At 52.7% G+C, this 16,056-nt stretch overlaps 1 protein-coding gene across 4 annotated transcripts in view; it reads right to left on the bottom strand.

Annotated features, from left to right (window-relative positions):
* Window positions 1-14,024, bottom strand: part of LOC143767305 (gastrula zinc finger protein XlCGF66.1-like) — a 60,942-nt gene extending 46,918 nt beyond the window's left edge. The window contains exon 1 of one of the 4 annotated variants that reach the window (XM_077255538.1): window positions 13,914-14,024. The gene's annotated coding sequence lies outside the window, so the exon portion shown is untranslated. Of the gene's footprint in view, window positions 1-13,808 lie in introns of all 4 variants that reach the window. The other 3 variants (XM_077255540.1, XM_077255541.1, XM_077255539.1) reach the window with 3 other exon arrangements.
* Window positions 14,025-16,056: the final 2,032 nt, after the last annotated feature.

The raw sequence follows: 16,056 nt of genomic DNA, 5'->3' as shown, positions 1-16,056 counted from the left end.
TATTATAGTGCTTTGGAACAAAGCACTATACTGTTATTCCATCGTGGATAACTTCTTCTTATTCTTCTTATTATTATTCAGTCCGCACGTAATGCGGCCCGAACCGCTTCACTCACAGACTCCAGTGAGGTGTCATTTTGAAGCCAGCATCCCCAAGAGGTGTGCTAAGTATTTTTCGTGTCGATCGGATTTGTAGTTTTGGCGCAATTTGCGTTTGAAAATGTTTTTTCCCCTCATTGTAATGCATTTCAATAGGGAAATTTTCCCATAGGTTATAATGGCCGGGTTTCTGAGGCAATTTGAAATGTACCTGCCACTTGCCACCTGGCTGATTAGCTCATTGATATGTGCAGTCAGGCCCAGTTACTATGCCAACGCCTGCGAACTGTACATGACCAGCACAGTTTTGCCAGATAATATCAGCTCTTAAAGTGATAGCACAGCACAATTTCAAAGCACTATCTGTAGTCTTATTATAATTATTGCCCTGCTCACCAAATCGGACCCAGAGTGGCGCCGCCCGCCAAATCGGACCCAGAGTGGCGCCGCCCGCCAAATCGGACCCAGAGTGGCGCCGCCCACCAAATCGGACCCAGAGTGGCGCCGCCCGCCAAATCGGACCCAGAGTGGCACCGCCCGCCAAATCGGACCCAGAGTGGCGCCGAACGCCAAATCGGACCCAGAGTGACCCGGGCCACCAAATCGGACCCAGTCAACGCCTATCAACTCCACCAGGTCACAGTTTTGTCAGATAATATCAGCTCTTAAAGTGACAGCACAGCACAATTTCAAAGCACTATCTGTAGTCTTATTATTATTACAGTATACAGCGCAGAGCCCCGCAGCATACAGCGCAGAGCCGCGCAGCATACAGCGCAGAGTCGCGCAGCATACAGCGCGGAGCCGCGCATTATACAGCACGGAGCCGCGCAGCATACAGCACGGAGCCGCGCAGCATACAGCGCAGAGCCGCGCATTATACAGCGCAGAGCCACGCAGCATACAGCGCGGAGCCGCGCAGCATACAGCGCAGAGCCCCGCAGTATACAGCGCAGAGCCGCGCAGAATACAGCGCAGAGCCGGACCCAGAGTGACCCGGGCCACCAAATCGGACCCAGAGTGACCCGGGCCACCAAATCGGACCCAGAGTGACCCGGGCCACCAAATCGGACCCAGAGTGACCCGGGCCACCAAATCGGACCCAGAGCGACCCGGCCCACCAAATCGGACCCAGAGCGACCCGGCCCACCAAATCGGACCCAGAGCGGCCCGGCCCACCAAATCGGACCCAGAGCGGCCCGGCCCGCCAAATCGGACCCAGAGTGACCCGGCCCGCCAAATCGGACCCAGAGTGACCCGGGCCGCCAAATCGGACCCAGAGTGACCCGGGCCGCCAAATCGGACCCAGAGTGACCCGGGCCGCCAAATCGGACCCAGAGTGGCGCCGCCAGCCAAATCGGACCCAGAGTGGCGCCACCCACCAAATCGGACCCAGAGTGGCGCCGCCCGCCAAATCGGACCCAGAGTGGCGCCGCCCACCAAATCGGACCCAGAGTGGCGCCGCCCGCCAAATCGGACCCAGAGTGGTGCCGCCCGCCAAATCGGACCCAGAGTGGCGCCGCCCGCCAAATCGGTCCCAGAGTGACCCCGCCCACCAAATTGGTCCCAGAGTGACCCCGCCCACCAAATCGGACCCAGAGTGGCCTCACCCCTTTAGGGGCTACAACTACCAAGCCAGCGCATGAGGGGCACCCAAGTGTGAAAGTCTTGCAGGGGCAGCCCGGGCACCATTCCAAAGCACTATCTGTAGTTCCTTCAGGAAATACCCATTTAGTTATTATTATTATTATTAGGCTTTTTTTCGCAGTTAATGCGGCCCGAACCGCTGAACGCACAGACTCCATTGAGGTGTCATTTCGAAGCCAGCGTCCACGAGAGGTGTGCTAAGTTATTTTCATGTCGATCGGATTTGTAGTTTTGGTGCAATTTGCATTTGAAAATTGTTTCCCCCTCATTGGAAAGCATTGTTTCAATGCATTTCAATAGGGAAATTTTCCTATACGTTTAAAATGGGCTGGTTTCTGAGGCAATTTCTAAAAATAACTTAACTGCCAAATGCCACCTGGCTGATTAGCTCATTGATATGCGCAGTCAGACACAGTTACTATGCCAACGCCTATCAACTCCACCAGGTCACAGTTTTGTCAGATAATATCAGCTCTTAAAGTGACAGCACAGCACAATTTCAAAGCACTATCTGTAGTCTTATTATTATTACAGTATACAGCGCAGAGCCCCGCAGCATACAGCGCAGAGCCGCGCAGCATACAGCGCAGAGCCGCGCAGCATACAGCGCAGAGTCGCGCAGTATACAGCGCGGAGCCGCGCATTATACAGCACGGAGCCGCGCAGCATACAGCGCGGAGCCGCGCAGCATACAGCGCAGAGCCGCGCATTATACAGCGCAGAGCCACGCAGCATACAGCGCGGAGCCGCGCAGCATACAGCGCAGAGCCGCGCAGTATACAGCGCAGAGCCCCGCAGTATACAGCGCAGAGCCGCGCAGAATACAGCGCAGAGCCCCGCAGCATACAGCGCAGAGCCCCGAAGCATACAGCGCAGAGCCCCGCAGCATACAGCGCAGAGCCCCGCAGCATACAGCGCAGAGCCCCGCAGCATACAGCGCAGAGCCCCGCAGCATACAGCGCAGAGCCCCGCAGCATACAGCGCAGAGCCCCGCAGTATACAGCGCAGAGCCGCGCAGCATACAGCGCAGAGCCGCGCATTATACAGCGCAGAGCCACGCAGCATACAGCGCGGAGCCGCGCAGCATACAGCGCAGAGCCGCGCAGTATACAGCGCAGAGCCCCGCAGTATACAGCGCAGAGCCGCGCAGAATACAGCGCAGAGCCCCGCAGCATACAGCGCAGAGCCCCGCAGCATACAGCGCAGAGCCCCGCAGCATACAGCGCAGAGCCCCGCAGCATACAGCGCAGAGCCCCGCAGCATACAGCGCAGAGCCCCGCAGTATACAGCGCAGAGCCGCGCAGCATACAGCGCAGAGCCGCGCATTATACAGCGCAGAGCCGCGCAGTATACAGCGCAGAGCCCCGCAGTATACAGCACAGACAGACCCAGTTACTATGCCAATGCCTACGAACTCTACATGAGCCCAGCACACAAGTTTTGTCAGATAATATCAGCTCTTAAAGTGATAGCACAGCACAATTCCAAAGCACTATCTGTAGTCATATTATAATTATTGCCCCGCTCACCAATTCGGACCCCGAGTGACCACGCCCACCAAATCGGAACCTGAGGTGCCCCGCCCACCAAATCAGACCTAGAGTGGCTCCGCCCACCAAATCGGACCCAGAGTGGCTCCGCCCACCAAATCGGACCCAGAGTGGCGCCGCCCTCCAAATCGGACCCAGAGTGGCGCTGCCCGCCAAATCGGACCCAGGGTGGCGCTGCCCGCCAAATCGGACCCAGGGTGGCGCCGCCCGCCAAATTGTACCCGGGGTGGCGCCGCCCACCAAATCGTACCCAGGGTGGCTCCGCCCACCAAATCAGACACAGGGTGGCGCCGCCCGCCAAATCGGACCCAGTGTGGTACCGCGCGCCAAATCGGACCCAGAGTAGCGCCGCCCGCCAAATCGGACCCAGAGTGGCGCCGCCCACCAAATCGGACCCAGAGTGGCGCCGCCCGCCAAATCGGACCCAGAGTGGCTACAACTACCAAACCAGCGCCTGAGGGGCACCCAAGTGTGAAAGTCTTGCTGGGGCAAACCGGGCACCATTCCAAAGCACTATCTGTAGTTCCTTCAGGAAATACCCATCTAGTTATTATTCTTATTATTATTCAGTCCGCACGTAATGCGGCCCGAACCGCTAAACTCACAGACTCCAGTGAGGTGTCATTTCGAAGCCAGCGTCCCTGAGAGGTGTGCTAAGTATTTTTCGTGTCGATCGGATTTGTAGTTTTGGCGCAATTTGCGTTTGAAAAAAGTGTCTCAATGCGTTTCAATAGGGAAATTTTCCAATACGTTTATAATGGGCCTGATTTCTGAGGCAATTTCTAAAAATAACTGCCACCTGGCTGATTAGCTCATTGATATGCGCAGTGAGACCCAGGTACTATGCCAACGCCTATAAACTCTACCAGCCCACCAGGTCACAAGTTTTGTCAGATAATGTCCGCTCTTAAAGTGACAGTAGAGCACAATTCCAAAACACTATCTGTAGTCTTATAATTATTGCCCCGCTCACCAAATCGGACCCAGCCCACCAAATCGGACCAGAGTGCCCCCTCTTGCCAAATCGGACCCAGAGTGGCGCCGCCCGCCAAATCGGACCCAGAGTGGCGCCGCCCGCCAAATCGGACCCAGAGTGGAGCCGCCCGCCAAATCGGACCCAGAGTGGCGCCGCCCGCCAAATCGGACCCAGGGTGGCGCCGCCCGCCAAGTCGGACCCAGAGTGGCGCCGCCCGCCAAGTCGGACCCAGAGTGACCCGGCCCGCCAAGTCGGACCCAGAGTGACCCGGGCCGCCAAATCGGACCCAGAGTGACCCGGGCCGCCAAATCGGACCCAGAGTGACCCGGGCCGCCAAATCGGACCCAGAGTGACCCGGGCCTCCAAATCGGACCCAGAGTGACCCGGGCCACCAAATCGGACCCAGAGTGACCCGGGCCACCAAATCGGACCCAGAGTGACCCGGGCCACCAAATCGGACCCAGAGTGACCCGGGCCACCAAATCGGACCCAGAGTGACCCGGGCCACCAAATCGGACCCAGAGTGACCCGGGCCACCAAATCGGACCCAGAGTGACCCGGGCCACCAAATCGGACCCAGAGTGACCCGGGCCACCAAATCGGACCCAGAGTGACCCGGGCCACCAAATCGGACCCCGAGTGACCCGGGCCACCAAATCGGGCCCAGAGTGACCCGGGCCACCAAATCGGACCCAGAGTGACCCGGGCCACCAAATCGGACCCAGAGTGACCCGGGCCACCAAATCGGACCCAGAGTGACCCGGCCCACCAAATCGGACCCAGAGTGACCCGGCCCACCAAATCGGACCCAGAGTGACCCGGCCCACCAAATCGGACCCAGAGTGACCCGGCCCACCAAATCGGACCCAGAGTGGCCTCAACCCTGAGGGGCTACAACTACCAAACCAGCGCCTGAGGGGCACCCAAGTGTGAAAGTCTTGCAGGGGCAGCCCGGGCACCATTCCAAAGCACTATCTGTAGTTCCTTCAGGAAATACCCATCTAGTTATTATTATTCTTATTATTATTCAGTCCGCACGTAATGCGGCCTGAACCGCTAAACTCACAGACTCCAGTGAGGTGTCATTTCGAAGCCAGCGTCCCTGAGAGGTGTGCTAAGTATTTTTCGTGTCGATCGGATTTGTAGTTTTGGCGCAATTTGCGTTTGAAAAAAGTGTCTCAATGCGTTTCAATAGGGAAATTTTCCAATACGTTTATAATGGGCCTGATTTCTGAGGCAATTTCTAAAAATAACTGCCACCTGGCTGATTAGCTCATTGATATGCGCAGTGAGACCCAGTTACTATGCCAACGCCTATAAACTCTACCAGCCCACCAGGTCACAAGTTTTGTCAGATAATGTCCGCTCTTAAAGTGACAGTAGAGCACAATTCCAAAACACTATCTGTAGTCTTATAATTATTGCCCCGCTCACCAAATCGGACCCAGCCCACCAAATCGGACCCAGAGTGACCCGGCCCACCAAATCGGACCCAGAGTGACCCGGCCCACCAAATCGGACCCAGAGTGGCCTCAACCCTGAGGGGCTACAACTACCAAACCAGCGCCTGAGGGGCACCCAAGTGTGAAAGTCTTGCAGGGGCAGCCCGGGCACCATTCCAAAGCACTATCTGTAGTTCCTTCAGGAAATACCCATCTAGTTCTTATTATTATTCAGTCCACACGTAATGCGGCCCGAACCGCTTCACTCACAGACTCCAGTGAGGTGTCATTTCGAAGCCAGCGTCCCCAAGAGGTGTGCTAAGTATTTTTCGTGTCGATCGGATTTGTAGTTTTGGCGCAATTTGCGTTTGAAAATGTTTTTTCCCCTCATTGTAATGCATTTCAATAGGGAAATTTTCCCATAGGTTATAATGGCCGGGTTTCTGAGGCAATTTGAAATGTACCTGCCACCTGGCTGATTAGCTCATTGATATGTGCAGTCAGGCCCAGTTACTATGCCAACGCCTGCGAACTGTACATGACCCCAGCACAGTTTTGCCAGATAATATCAGCTCTTAAAGTGATAGCACAGCACAATTTCAAAGCACTATCTGTAGTCTTATTATAATTATTGCCCCGCTCACCAAATCGGACCGAGTGGCGCCGCCCGCCAAATCGGACCCAGAGTGGCGCCGCCCGCCAAATCGGACCCAGAGTGGCGCCGCCCGCCAAATCGGACCCAGAGTGGCGCCGCCCGCCAAATCGGACCCAGAGTGGCGCCGCCCGCCAAATCGGACCCAGAGTGGCGCCGCCCGCCAAATCGGACCCAGTGTGGCGCCGCCCGCCAAATCGGACCCAGAGTGGCGCCGCCCGCCAAATCGGACCCAGAGTGACCCGGGCCACCTAACTCGGACCCAGAGTGACCCGGGCCACCAAATCGGACCCAGAGTGACCCGGGCCACCAAATCGGACCCAGAGTGACCCGGCCCACCAAATCGGACCCAGAGTGACCCGGCCCACCAAATCGGACCCAGAGTGACCCGGCCCACCAAATCGGACCCAGAGTGACCCGGCCCACCAAATCGGACCCAGAGTGACCCGGCCCACCAAATCGGACCCAGAGTGACCCGGCCCACCAAATCGGACCCAGAGTGGCCTCAACCCTGAGGGGCTACAACTACCAAACCAGCTCCTGAGGGGCACCCAAGTGTGAAAGTCTTGCAGGGGCAGCCCGGGCACCATTCCAAAGCACTATCTGTAGTTCCTTCAGGAAATACCCATCTAGTTCTTATTATTATTCAGTCCGCACGTAATGCGGCCCGAACCGCTTCACTCACAGACTCCAGTGAGGTGTCATTTCGAAGCCAGTGTCCCCAAGAGGTGTGCTAAGTATTTTTCGTGTCGATCGGATTTGTAGTTTTGGCGCAATTTGCGTTTGAAAATGTTTTTTCCCCTCATTGGAATGCATTTCAATAGGGAAATTTTCCCATAGGTTATAATGGCCGGGTTTCTGAGGCAATTTGAAATGTACCTGCCACCTGGCTGATTAGCTCATTGATATGTGCAGTCAGGCCCAGTTACTATGCCAACGCCTGCGAACTGTACATGACCCCAGCACAGTTTTGCCAGATAATATCAGCTCTTAAAGTGATAGCACAGCACAATTTCAAAACACTATCTGTAGTCTTATTATAATTATTGCCCCGCTCACCAAATCGGACCCAGAGTGGCGCCGCCCGCCAAATCGGACCCAGAGTGGCGCCGCCCGCCAAATCGGACCCAGAGTGGCGCCGCCCGCCAAATCGGACCCAGAGTGGCGCCGCCCGCCAAATCGGACCCAGTGTGGCGCCGCCCGCCAAATCGGACCCAGTGTGGCGCCGCCCGCCAAATCGTACCCAGAGTGGCGCCGCCCGCAAAATCGGACCCAGAGTGGCGCCGCCCGCCAAATCGGACCCAGAGTGGCGCCGCCCGCCAAATCGGACCCAGAGTGGCGCCGCCCGCCAAATCGGACCCAGAGTGGCGCCGCCCGCCAAATCGGACCCAGAGTGGCGCCGCCCGCCAAATCGGACCCAGTGTGGCGCCGCCCGCCAAATCGAACCCAGAGTGGCGCCGCCCGCCAAATCGGACCCAGAGTGGCGCCGCCCGCCAAATCGGGCCCAGAGTGGCGCCGCCCGCCAAATCGGACCCAGAGTGACCCGGGCCACCAAATCGGACCCAGAGTGACCCGGCCCACCAAATCGGACCCAGAGTGACCCGGCCCACCAAATCGGACCCAGAGTGACCCGGCCCACCAAATCGGACCCAGAGTGACCCGGCCCACCAAATCGGACCAAGAGTGGCCTCAACCCTGAGGGGCTACAACTACCAAACCAGCGCCTGAGGGGCACCCAAGTGTGAAAGTCTTGCAGGGGCAGCCCGGGCACCATTCCAAAGCACTATCTGTAGTTCCTTCAGGAAATACCCATCTAGTTATTATTATTCTTATTATTATTAAGTCCGCACGTAATGCGGCCCGAACCGCTAAACTCACAGACTCCAGTGAGGTGTCATTTCGAAGCCAGCGTCCCTGAGAGGTGTGCTAAGTATTTTTCGTGTCGATCGGATTTGTAATTTTGGCGCAATTTGCGTTTGAAAAAAGTGTCTCAATGCGTTTCAATAGGGAAATTTTCCAATACGTTTATAATGGGCCTGATTTCTGAGGCAATTTCTAAAAATAACTGCCACCTGGCTGATTAGCTCATTGATATGCGCAGTGAGACCCAGTTACTATGCCAACGCCTATAAACTCTACCAGCCCACCAGGTCACAAGTTTTGTCAGATAATGTCCGCTCTTAAAGTGACAGTAGAGCACAATTCCAAAACACTATCTGTAGTCTTATAATTATTGCCCCGCTCACCAATTCGGACCCAGCCCACCAAATCGGACCAGAGTGCCCCCTCTTGCCAAATCGGACCCAGAGTGGCGCCGCCCCCCAAATCGGACCCAGAGTGGCGCCGCCCGCCAAATCGGACCCAGAGTGGCGCCGCCCGCCAAATCGGACCCAGAGTGGCGCCGCCCGCCAAATCGAACCCAGGGTGGCACCGCCCGCCAAGTCGGACCCAGAGTGGCGCCGCCCGCCAAGTCGGACCCAGAGTGACCCGGCCCACCAAATCGGACCCAGAGTGACCCGGGCCACCAAATCGGACCCAGAGTGACCCGGGCCATCAAATCGGACCCAAAGTGACCCGGCCCACCAAATCGGACCCAGAGTGACCCGGCCCACCAAATCGGACCCAGAGTGACCCGGGCCACCAAATCGGACCCAGAGTGACCCGGCCCACCAAATCGGACCCAGAGTGACCCGGCCCACCAAATCGGACCCAGAGTGACCCGGGCCAACAAATCGGACCCAGAGTGACCCGGGCCAACAAATCGGACCCAGAGTGACCCGGGCCACCAAATCGGACCCAGAGTGACCCGGGCCACCAAATCGGACCCAGAGTGACCCGGGCCACCAAATCGGACCCAGAGTGACCCGGGCCACCAAATCGGGCCCAGAGTGACCCGGCCCACCAAATCGGACCCAGAGTGGCCTCAACCCTGAGGGGCTACAACTACCAAACCAGCGCCTGAGGGGCACCCAAGTGTGAAAGTCTTGCAGGGGCAGCCCGGGCACCATTCCAAAGCACTATCTGTAGTTCCTTCAGGAAATACCTATCTAGTTCTTATTATTATTCAGTCCGCACGTAATGCGGCCCGAACCGCTTCACTCACAGACTCCAGTGAGGTGTCATTTCGAAGCCAGCGTCCCCAAGAGGTGTGCTAAGTATTTTTCGTGTCGATCGGATTTGTAGTTTTGGCGCAATTTGCGTTTGAAAATGTTTTTTCCCCTCATTGTAATGCATTTCAATAGGGAAATTTTCCCATAGGTTATAATGGCCGGGTTTCTGAGGCAATTTGAAATGTACCTGCCACCTGGCTGATTAGCTCATTGATATGTGCAGTCAGGCCCAGTTACTATGCCAACGCCTGCGAACTGTACATGACCCCAGCACAGTTTTGCCAGATAATATCAGCTCTTAAAGTGATAGCACAGCACAATTTCAAAGCACTATCTGTAGTCTTATTATAATTATTGCCCCGCTCACCAAATCGGACCGAGTGGCGCCGCCCGCCAAATCGGACCCAGAGTGGCGCCGCCCGCCAAATCGGACCCAGAGTGGCGCCGCCCGCCAAATCGGACCCAGAGTGGCGCCGCCCGCCAAATCGGACCCAGAGTGGCGCCGCCCGCAAAATCGGACCCAGAGTGGCGCCGCCCGCCAAATCGGACCCAGAGTGGCGCCGCCCGCAAAATCGGACCCAGAGTGGCGCCGCCCGCAAAATCGGACCCAGAGTGGCGCCGCCCGCAAAATCGGACCCAGAGTGGCGCCGCCCGCAAAATCGGACCCAGAGTGGCCTCAACCCTGAGGGGCTACAACTACCAAACCAGCGCCTGAGGGGCACCCAAGTGTGAAAGTCTTGCAGGGGCAGCCCGTGCACCATTCCAAAGCACTATCTGTAGTTCCTTCAGGAAATACCCATCTAGTTCTTCTTATTATTATTCAGTCCGCACGTAATGCGGCCCGAACCGCTTCACTCACAGACTCCAGTGAGGTGTCATTTCGAAGCCAGCATCCCCAAGAGGTGTGCTAAGTATTTTTCGTGTCGATCGGATTTGTAGTTTTGGCGCAATTTGCGTTTGAAAATGTTTTTTCCCCTCATTGTAAGGCCGGCCTCACACTGGGCGTAAGACAATACGCCACGTATTATACGTCCGTACTACGGCCGTAATACGGAGAAATGTTCCCAAAATATTGATCCGTAGTCAGGGTGTGTCAGCGTATTTTGCGCATGGCATCCTCCGTATGTAATCCGTATGGCATCCGTACTGCGAGATTTTCGCGCAGGCTTGCAAAACCGACATCTAATGGATTTATGTGCTCAAATGTTCGGGAAAACATATATACAGTATATATATATATATATATATATATATATATATATATATATATATATATATATATATATATATATATATGTCATTGAGACACATATATATATATTCTGTATTTAGATTTCATTCAGCGCGATATGTGTTAAAAGCCGGTAATTCAATTGCCGGCTTCTCATTTCTCCTGCACAAACCCGACATGATATGAGACATGGTTTACATACAGTAAACCATCTCATATCCCCATTTTTTTTGCATATTCCACACTACTAATGTTAGTAGTGTGTATGTGCAAAATTTCAGCGCTGTAGCTGCTGAAATAAAGCGTTACATTGCGGAAAAAATTGGCGTGGGCTCCCGCGCAATTTTCTCCGCCAGAGTGGTAAAGCCAGTGACTGAGGGCAGATATTAATAGCCAGGAGAGGGTCCATGGTTATTGGCCCCCCCGTGGCTAAAAACATCTGCCCCCAGCCACCCCAGAAAAGGCACATCTGGAAGATGCGCCTATTCTGGCACTTGGCCACTCTCTTCCCACTCCCTGTAGCGGTGGGATATGGGGTAATGAAGGGTTAATGCCACCTTGCTATTGGAAGGTGACATTAAGCCAGATTAATAATGGAGAGGCGTCAATTATGACACCTATCCATTATTAATCCAATTGTTGGAAAGGGTTAAAAAACACACACACACATGATTTAAAAGTAGTTTAATGAAATAAACAGCGGTTGTTGTAATAATTTATTGTTCTCTCAATCCATCAGGAACACCCTCGCTTGGAAAAATAATAAACGCACAAGATACATACCTTCTGGTGAACCGTCTCGTCCCACGAGGTAATCCATCTGAAGGGGTTAACTAATATTACAGGCTGGAGCCCTGCTAAATGCAGCTGTGCTCCGTGCCTGTAATCCCCGGCGAATGAATGAAATGTAGGTCAATGACCTACATTTCCTTCAGTCGCAGTGATGCGCCCCCTGGTGGATGTCCTCATATGACCTGGAGCGTGGGAAAAAGTTCCCAGGCTGCAGTTCATGAGAATATCCACCAGAGGGCGCCTCACCGCGACTCAATGTAAGTACAGATCCTGCTTTCCTTTCAGCACCCGGGGATTACAGGCACGAGCGAGTGGTTTATCGCAGCTCGTGCCTGTAATATTAGTTAACCCCTTCAGATGGATTACCTCGTTGGACGTGATCTGACATCAGAAGGTATGTATCTTGTGCGTTTATTATTTTGCCAAGCGAGGGTGTTCCTGATGGATTGCGAGAACAATAAATTATTACAACAACCGCTGTGTTTATTTCATTAAAATCCTTTTTAATCATGTGTGTGTGTGTTTTTTAACCCTTTCCTACAATTGGATTAATAATGGATAGGTGTCATAATTGACGCCTCTCCATTATTAATCTGGCTTAATGTCACCTTCCAATAGCAAGGTGGCATTAACCCTTCATTACCCCATATCCCACCGCTACAGGGAGTGGGAAGAGAGTGGCCAAGTGCCAGAATAGGCGCATCTTCCAGATGTGCCTTTTCTGGGGTGGCTGGGGGCAGATGTTTTTAGCCACGGGGGGGCCAATAACCATGGACCCTCTCCTGGCTATTAATATCTGCCCTCAGTCACTGGCTTTACCATTCTGGCGGAGGAAATTGCGCGGGAGCCCACGCCAATTTTTTCCGCCATTTAACCCTTTATTTTAGCAGCTACAGCGCACAAATTTTGCACATACACACTACTAACATTAGTAGTGTGGAATATGCAAAAAAAATGGGGATATGAGATGGTTTACTGTATGTAAACCATGTCTCATATCATGTCGGGTTTGTGAAGGAGAAGGAAAAAGCCGGCAATTGAATTACCGACTTTTCACTAACACCGCTGCGTATTTCTTGCAGGTCACACTGCTGGTCCGTGTGGAATCCGTATTTTTCTCGCCCCCATAGACTTTCATTGGCGTATTATTTGCGCAATACGGTGACAAACGCAGCATGGTGCGATTTTGTACGGCCGTAGAAAGCCGTATAATACTGAACCGTAATATACGGCTGATAGGAGCAGCCCCATTGAGAATAATTGTGCCGTATGTAATGCGAGTTTTACGGACGTAGTTTCTGCGCTCTTACGTCCGTAAAACTCGCCAGTGTGACGCCGGCCTAATGCATTTCAATAGGGAAATTTTCCCATAGGTTATAATGGCTGGGTTTCTGAGGCAATTTGAAATGTACCTGCCACTTGCCACCTGGCTGATTAGCTCATTGATATGTGCAGTCAGGCCCAGTTACTATGCCAACGCCTGCGAACTGTACATGACCAGCACAGTTTTGCCAGATAATATCAGCTCTTAAAGTGATAGCACAGCACAATTTCAAAGCACTATCTGTAGTCTTATTATAATTATTGCCCCGCTCACCAAATCGGACCCAGAGTGGCGCCGCCCGCCAAATCGGACCCAGAGTGGCGCGGCCCGCCAAATCGGACCCAGAGTGGCGCCGCCCGCCAAATCGGACCCAGAGTGGCGCCGCCCGCAAAATCGGACCCAGAGTGGCGCCGCCCGCAAAATCGGACCCAGAGTGGCGCCGCCCGCCAAATCGGACCCAGAGTGGCGCCGCCCGCCAAATCGGACCCAGAGTGGCCTCAACCCTGAGGGGCTACAACTACCAAACCAGCGCCTGATGGGCACCGAAGTGTGAAAGTCTTGCAGGGGCAGCCCTGGCACCATTCCAAAGCACTATCTGTAGTTCCTTCAGGAAATACCCATCTAGTTAACTATGTTGTGTGGCATAACTCTCTGGTTTAAGGGCATAAAGATTAAAAGTTTGAAAAATGCTAATTTTCGGCAAATTTCTGATATTTTCACAAATAAACAAAAGTTATATTGAACAAATTTTACAACTATCATGAAGTACACTATGTCGTAAGAAAACATTCTCAGTATCAGTGGGATCCGTTAAAGTGTTCCAGAGTTATTACCTCATAAAGAGTTATTACCTCATAAAATGGCCTAGTCAGGAAAGTGAAAAAAGGTTTGGGGGTAAAAGGGTTAATACATTTAAGACTTGTGTGGGAATCTGATGAAGTTTTAGGTCAAATTAATTCATAAATATTTCTAAACAGTTCCTGACCTTTCAGGCTCCGCTGTATATTCTAGGGATCAGAGAGACCCCGACCTTCAGCCCATTAGGGTTTAGTCCTGTTCCCCCATCACACGCTCCCTGCTCCCTCATTACCTGTCACCAGTGCAGACGTCTTCTCTTACATGGAGCTGTGTCCTACACTTCCTGCAAAATGGAGACTGTCTCCTCCCCCTCCATGTGACTGATCACATGACTGTGACATCATCACAGGTCCTGGAAGCACAAAACAGTCATACAGTGGGGAAAATGAGTATTTGATACACTAACGATTTTACGAGTTTTCCCACCTACAAAGAATGGAGAGGGCTGTAATGTTTATCATAGGTACACTTCAACTGTGAGAGGCAGAATCTAAAAAAATCATCCAGAAAATCACATTGTATGATTCTTACATAATTAATTTGCATTTTATTGCATGAAATACATACTTGATAAAATAGAAAAGCAGACCTTAATATTTGGTACAGAAACCTTTGTTTGCAATTACAGAGGTCAGATATTTCCTGTAGTTCTTGACCACATTTGCACACACTGCAGCAGGGATTTTGGCCCACTCCTCCATACACATCTTCTCCAGATCTTTCAGATTTCAGGTGTCGTCGCTGGGTGACATTGAGTCTCAGCTCCCTCCAAAGATTTTCTATTCAATTCAGGTCTGGAGAATGGCTAGGCTACTCCAAGACCTTGAAATGATTCTTACAGAACCACTCCTTAGTTGCTATGGCTGTGTGTTTTGGGTCATTGTCATGTTGGAAGACCCAGCCACAATCCATCTTCAATGTTCTTGCTGAGGGAAGGAGGTTGTTGGCCAAAATCTCGCTGTACATAAACCCATCTATTCTCCCTTCAATACAGTGCAGTCGTCCTGCCCCCTTTGCAGAAAAGCACCCACGAAGTATGATGTTTCCCTACCATTCTTCAGGTTTGGGATGGTGTCCTTGAGGTTGTCCTCATCCTTCTTCCTCCAAACACGACAAGTGGAGTTGATACCAAAAAGTTCTATTTAGGCCTCATCTGACCACATGACATTCTCTCATGCCTCCGGATCATCCAGATGGTCATTGGTGAACTTCACATGTGCTGGCATGAGCAGACCTACCTTACGTGCCCTGCAGGAGTTTAATCCATGATGGCATAGTGTGTTACTTACGGTAATGTTTGAGACTGTGGTCCCAGTTCTCTTCAGGTCACTGACCAGGTCCTTCCATGTAGTTCTGGGCTGATTCCTGACCTTTTTCAGAATCATCCTTACCCCACAAGGTGAGATTTTGCAGTTCAAACAGGTATAATTAATACAGGTAATGAGTGCAGAGTAGGAGGCTCATTTAAAGGGAACCTGTCACCCCCAAAATCGAAGGTGAGCTAAGCCCACCGGCATCAGGGGCTTATCTACAGCCTTCTGTATTGCTGTAGATAAGCCCCCGATGTATCCTGAATGATGAGAAAAAGAGGTTATATTATACTCACCCAGGGGCGGTCCAATCCGATGGGCGTCACGGTCCAGTCCGGGGCCTCCCATCTTCATACGGCAGTGCACAGGCCGCAGGGTCTCTCTGACCTTTCCCAACGCCTGCACATTGCAGTACTTTGCTCTGCCCTCAACAGGGCAGACAAAGTACGCCTGCGCCGGAGCCGTAGCATGAAGACAAGAAGAGGACGTCATCGTAAGAAGATGGGAGGACCCGGACCGCGATGCCCATCGGACCGGACCGCAGCTGGACCGTCCCTGGGTGAGTATAATCTAACCTCTTTTTCTCATCTTTCAGGATACATCGGGGGCTTATCTACAGCATTACAAAAGCCCCTGATGCCGGTGGGCTTAGCTCACCTTTGATTTTGGGGGTGACAGGTTCCCTTTTAGAAAAATTAACAGGTCTGTGAGAGCCAGAATTCTTGCTGATGGTAGGTGATCAAATACTTATTTCATGCAATAAAATGCAATCTAATTATTTAAAAATCATACAATGTGATTTTCAGTTTTTTTTTTTCATTTTTATATTCTGTCTTTTACAGTTGAATTGTACCTATGATAAAAATTACAGACTTCTCCATCCATTAACGTTTCTGTCTGGTGCAATCCCCATTAGGAAATGTGCTCCACAATTGTTAATGCCATCCAGTGCACATCTTGCCACATGTATGCAGTCCTTGATCAGCCGGTCGAGGGTGCATACTGCTGTGCGAGATGTGAGCACGTTGTGCATTTGGAAACCCAGATACTGGATCTAAATGTGCA

This window comes from Ranitomeya variabilis, chromosome 4 (assembly GCF_051348905.1).
Source record: "Ranitomeya variabilis isolate aRanVar5 chromosome 4, aRanVar5.hap1, whole genome shotgun sequence".
NCBI lineage: Eukaryota > Metazoa > Chordata > Amphibia > Anura > Dendrobatidae > Ranitomeya > Ranitomeya variabilis.
Note: the sequence above shows the minus strand (reverse complement) of the source record. Positions and strands in the feature narration are given on the sequence as shown.